Raw genomic sequence first — 6,345 nt, 5'->3', positions numbered from 1 at the left:
GACGAGGTACTGGCAGGAGTAAAGCTGTGAGGATGGGGCGTGTGCTGTGCTTGGGTAGCTCAGTTGGTAGAGCACTAGCCCGCGAAAGGCAAAGGTCCTGAGTTCGAGTCTTGGTCCGGCACACAGATTTAATCTGCCAGGAAGTTTCATATCAGTGCACACTCCGCTGCAGAGTGAAAATCTCATTCTGGTACCTTCCAATTTCTTTAAGCTATTCTTTCAAATCAATTTTTTTTCAATTATTCAAGCAACAAATATTAATCAGTTTCCATTATTTGCCCACCCACATATGCCACTATTGAATGCGATGTTCAGAAGAGACCTCCACCCTCTTACAGATTTATGGACATCCCTGCAGGATTCATGGTGTCAGTTCCCTCCAGCACTACTTCAGATGTTAGTCGAGTCCATACCGTGACGTGTTGCGGCACTTCTGCATGCTCACTGGGGCCCTACATGGTTTTAGGCATACCAGGTTTTTTGGTTCTTCAGTGTATTTACTTTGAAAAACATCATAGTAATCAAGTAAATATTAGGCTACTAATAGCAGATAAATAGCAGTCGATAAACAGAGGTGAGAAGCCAACAGATCTTTTTGAGGTATCATCTTTCTTACTAATTTACTCAATTAAATTCAGATGGCATTAAGCGGTATAATGATGGTTTATTATTAATATAGTACAGAGATGAAGTTTCTTTGATGTGTGTGTCTCATAATTGTGTATACCTTGGCTCATTCCAAATCCCTAATAGTTTTCCTTCTTGATGGGCACTAGGGAAAGTAAGAAATGAATGTGACCCACATAAAAGTAATGTACTCGACCATGTCACCTGTACTAAACAAATGTGATTGTGTGGGAAACATTGAGACATTCTGCTACAGGGAGGGACTTGCTGATGGGGAACTCAAGAGCAGAGTGGAAATGGATGTGCTACCATACGTCTCAAGTGATGTGGTGGCATAAATTTGATTATATTTTGCTAATGGACATGGAATCCAGTTGTGTTATAGGAAAAAAAAGTTTATTTAGAAGTTCTATTTTTATTTTCATTTTCTTTAGTACAAATAGTCTGTCCATTTGATTCTTTCAAATATTAGTTTGTTTTATTGCAACTGAGCTTGTGCAGTCATGATCTCCTTGCTTTACTGCAATCCTACAAACATGCTACAGATGCTCAAGAATGAAGCAGTCAGGGAGCCTGATTTAGCCCTAGTCTATGTCTATGCAGCAAAGGTACTTCTGACTGTAGCACATATCAGTTTTGTGCTGCTCCATTCACATATGAAATGCAGAAAAATAACTGCTTAAATGCCCCTGTAATTAAGCTAATCTCGTCTCCGCAGTCCCTATGGGAGCGATACATGGAAGCACCTACATATCCCCCTTTAAATTTCTCTCTCAGAACTTTTGCGAGTAGTCACTGCCTGCCAGCTGTGTTATCCGGCATTTCTGTGATACTCTCCAGTGAATCAAAAAGATCTGTGACAAGTTGTGCTGCTCTTTGACTGAGCTCATGTGATCATTCCATTATGTGTTTGTACAAATTGTTACACCTCCATATTTTTAGGAGTTGGCTGAGAGCAATTAGATTCATTCACATTGTAATCATAGGATATTATGGTGCTGCATTTTGTGAGGAGCACAATTTTATCTTTCTGAATGTCTGAAACACAAACCAATTTGTGGCACAGAACTTACATCTTGATCCGTGGGGTGTGCCATATAAAATAGTTTGTCAAAAGACAAAATCCCCAACAATGTTACTCACACAAGCAGATGGCAGTCACTTTCATTTGGTTGGGTTTATCAGTAAGCAAAATTGGCACATTTGGAGGCCTCAGAATCTGCATTTCATGATCGAGAACTCTCTTCATTCTCAATGGGTGGTTCTATGTTGTGCAATGTCCATTCGTGGAATAATCGGTACAATATTCTTTGATGGCAGGGTGACTACTGAATGGTACGTGAAGGTTTTGGAAGATTATTTCATCCCCGTGATCCAGAGTGACCCTGATTTCAACAAGATGTGGTACGTGCAAGATGGAGCTCGATTCCATCGAAGCAGGAGAGTGTTTGGTATCCTGAAGGAGCTCTTTGGGGACCACATTCTGGCCCTGGAGTACCCAGAGACCACTATTATGGGCCTCAATTGCCCATTGCACTCGCTTCCTTTCTGTGGGGCTATATTAAAGACAAGGTGGACAGCAATAACCCCAAAACCATTGCTGGGCTAAAAACAGCCATTCAGGAGGTCATCCACAGTATCGACGTTACAAAACTTCAGCGGGCCACGCAGAATTTCGCTATTCATCTGTACCACATCGTCACTGTGGATGGCAGGCATATCGAATGTGTCATAACCTAAATCCGAATATCTGTAGTGAAGTTTACATGTTGAATAAAGTGAATGCACACTGTAGTTTATAACTAATTTATGTTTATTTATACAGTTCAATAACTGTCACCCTGGAAATGGCAAAAAGCAAATGTGATCATCTTGAAAAGGGGTAATGGTGAGGATCACCTAGCTCCAAAGTCCTACAGACCAATTTGATGTCTCAATACGTTAGGGAAGGTTCAGAAGAGGCTGCTATGCAGAGAAAATATTTCTTGATGGAATAAATTTTCAGCCGTATAGTTTCGAAATTGGGAAGCCAATGTAAGACACTGTAAATGAGGTGATAAGACTTGTGAAAAACGATCCGCATAAACATGTTGTGGCTAGAAAAGCTACAGAATAATGAAGAGATTGTAGGAGTAGTAGCATATGCTGATGACCTGATGATCCTTGTGAAGGGAAGTTCCAGATGCAACCTGTAAGATGGATATAAAATAGTCCTTCAACAATTACATCAGAGATGCCAAGAAGTAAAAATGTCTATTGCACCTGAAAAAATAATGTACATGCTATTAAAAGGGAATCCTCTAAGAGACCCGATCATGAAATTAAGCGAAAGATCCATAAAGAGAAAGTCTGTAACCAGATACTTAGGTGCTTCTAGAAAGAACGACAAAATTGTGGTGCACATACTGAAGAAATATGTAAGAGAGGCAGGAACATTATGAGCAAAATTATTAGTCTCACCATTTATAATTATAGGGTGTCATTGCAAACAATAAGAAGATATCATAACGCTATCTTAACTGTGAACATGGGACACTGTGCAAGTTTTGGGCCCACAGACTTTTGCTCGTAACACCAGTGCGGAAAGTTAATAGAGTGCAATGTGGAATACTTCTTCAGCTGATGGTAGCTTTTGGCACTGTGTCAGTTGAGATGTTGTAAGTAATACTCAGAATGTGTCCACTCGATCTCCGTATACAGAAAAAAGTGATGATGTATTGGCTGAAGAAAGAACAATATCATAAATTGCCGAATTTAATAGGAATACAAACCCCAAGGAATGCAGCAAATTCAAAATTAGATCCTCCACCTACAGTAGAAACAGCAAGGCACAAATATCGTTTTATGCCAAATTTGAAAGAGATTAGGACTCAAGCACCAGATTCCGTGAAGATGCTCGACACACTTCTTGACTGGCCACAGGTCCTACACTGCCTACTGACATTGAATTTGTAGAAGACGGACATCTGAGTGTGCCTGCAATGAAGCAGGTACGGCTGAACATACTGTCTGGGGATGTCCACTGTATGCCAGTGTAGCTGATCGGTACCAACTGAATCAGAACAGATAACTCAATGTCAGAGAAATAATGCTTTGCGAAACAAAATGGTAGATCTCGGACAACACTGCTGACGGTATTTCGAGAAAAACTTGACAGTGTGTTAACTTATCAGTCAGCCACTGTCTAGTGCATTACACGAAGTTATGACAGAAGGTCAATGAGCGATGCAGCGAAGTCATCTGAAGAACTGTCGGCACTCCACGTGTAGCCATCGTAACACCACGAGAGAGAATCGTGTCTCACCAACCGAGGAACCAGAACTGGGTGACATGGGCCGGCACACGGCTGCACTCGTCACCAGCAATACGATCTCCCTTCAGAACAGGTGAATCCTTCCCTGCAGCCAAGGAGTCAACAAACAGTGGAAGAGACAGATACAACCACAGCGCCCTCCAAGTGTCCGAGGAACCAGCAGGACGTGCCTATGGACCTGGGAGTGCATTGTGGAATGCAGTCAACAAAAACTGAAGTTATCATAACAGTAGTAGACATAGATCTGGTAGTAGATGTAGCTTTTATTCACAGTATAATTAGCTTTTTAATTATTATAATAATAATAATTATTATTATTGTTAATGGTAGAAACAGTTATGGTGACGAGAGGTAGTATTGTGTAGGATAAAATTAAGTATGAATGAATAGTGTGTAATTTCTGTAAGAATCAATACAGCCTGGGTTTAAATTGTAGATAACAGACTACAATGGAATGGAATAAATATTTAAAATATGTTGGTGTGGGTTTACCAATTTGAAATCTTATCAAGATCTGCAAAAGTCTGAGGTTACTGTTTCATAAATTGTATTCAGTACCCCATACAACATCAGTTTCATTAATATGTCGACTGCCACAAGGCCACTGGTGGACACCGCAAGGTCCCGCACCTGATGCCATGTACCTGTAGTTGACCACAAGTTCCGCTATGTTCAGTGCTGTATATCTTCAGATACATTTCTAATACAATCACAGTCACGTGCAGCTTGTCAATATAGTGTATATACCGAATGCAGTCTCCGGTGGGAGCCCTTGTCGCAGTAAGGGCTTCTTACAGTTTTACTTACTGTACATTTCTTGCACTATTGTGCATTAATTCATATTTCTCAATTGAGCTGATGCCACTGTACACGAAATGAGGCACAATATGTCGTTTGACGTTCTCTAGGAGCTGACATATATTGCTGCAATCTCATGGTCTGACATCAAGAAATACAGAATCTTCATACATCCGTATTTAAATTGGATGATGGTGGGATATCACCTGGTATAATTTTTATTAAAAATGAAACTCCTCCAGCTGTACTTAAGATTTAACATTTATTTGGCTACTAGTTTCGACATTGCGACAATGCCATCTTCAGGCCCGTACACTTTGATGATATCAATTGTGTGTGGCTGAGTACTAGATATCGTCAAAGTGTACGGGCCTGAAGACGGCGTTGACACAATGTCGAAACTAGTAGCCAAGTAAATGTGAAATCTTAAGTACAGCTGGAGGAGTTTCTGTTTTAATAATAAGAAATACAGAAGTCCACTGCCTGACAGTTAACAGAAAGGGAAAAGTGCAAAATAGATGCCATGAGTGTTACTTGCAGATTTTTGGAAAGTATGAAACTTTGAAATGAGTCAAGACAGTAATCACACTTTGCTATTCATAGACATACGCGTTGCTACATACCTGCCTCCTCAGTTCTACTTGCCTCCTCAGTAAACTGTATACCCGATTGTTCCCCCTTTCTTTTCATTTATTGTTTACCTGTCAATTACAACTAACGCTTATTTCTAATTCTCACTGAGCTATAACTAATCTGCAGCAGTCAGCATCCTTATGGCATGCTGAGTTCATATATTACAGTCAGATGCCACAAGTATACAGGTATCCCAGATTTTTTTCTTTTTTCAAAATAATTACATATATGGGACATCTGTTAAATAACTAAGGAGTAAAATAACTTTAGTTTATGAGATTTCCTACCCATCATTGTGTGGGCACGTAATTTTTCAAATTGTGCAATATGTGAGCATAAAATTTGGAAGGGAAAGTGTGACTCAAATTTAAAACATATTGAAGGAGACCTGGAAAAATACCTAAAAAGTAAATCTACTATAGTGCAGGAGATTTCTTGAGTGACAACCTAGTAAAAATACTTGCAGACTAAAGAAGTGACACAATATCTATTATAGGTGTTTTTTTTAAGATACCTATGTAAAATAGTATGTTTGTAAAAGTATGCGGTATAAACTTAGATTACTTTTATTAGTCTGTGTATTATGTTAGAATTGACAAATCAACTATGTATGAGGTATGTTTTGTGACCATCATCTCATCATCATTAGTGTTCTGCCAAAAGGCAAGTTTTCACATGTTAGTTCTCCAGGCTGTCCGGTCTTCTGCTATCCACCTCAGGTCCACACAATTTCCTCTTCCCTTTATGTCGTCTATCATCTTGTATCTTGTTCTTCCTCTCAGGCTTCTCCCACAAACCAGTCCTTCCAAAACGTCTGTTAGCAAACACTCCCTTCTCAATGAATATCACAACCAGTTCTTTTTCCTTTTTCTTATAACCTTCAGCAGACATCATCTCTCACCAACCCTTTCCAATACTCTTTCATTACTCCCTCTTTCCATCCAGCTTATCCTCTACATTCTCCTCCACATCCA

This window comes from Schistocerca cancellata, chromosome 12, assembly GCF_023864275.1.
Source record: "Schistocerca cancellata isolate TAMUIC-IGC-003103 chromosome 12, iqSchCanc2.1, whole genome shotgun sequence".
Lineage (NCBI taxonomy): Eukaryota > Metazoa > Arthropoda > Insecta > Orthoptera > Acrididae > Schistocerca > Schistocerca cancellata.
The sequence above is the reverse complement of the archived record's forward strand: the minus strand, read 5'-3'. Positions refer to the sequence as shown.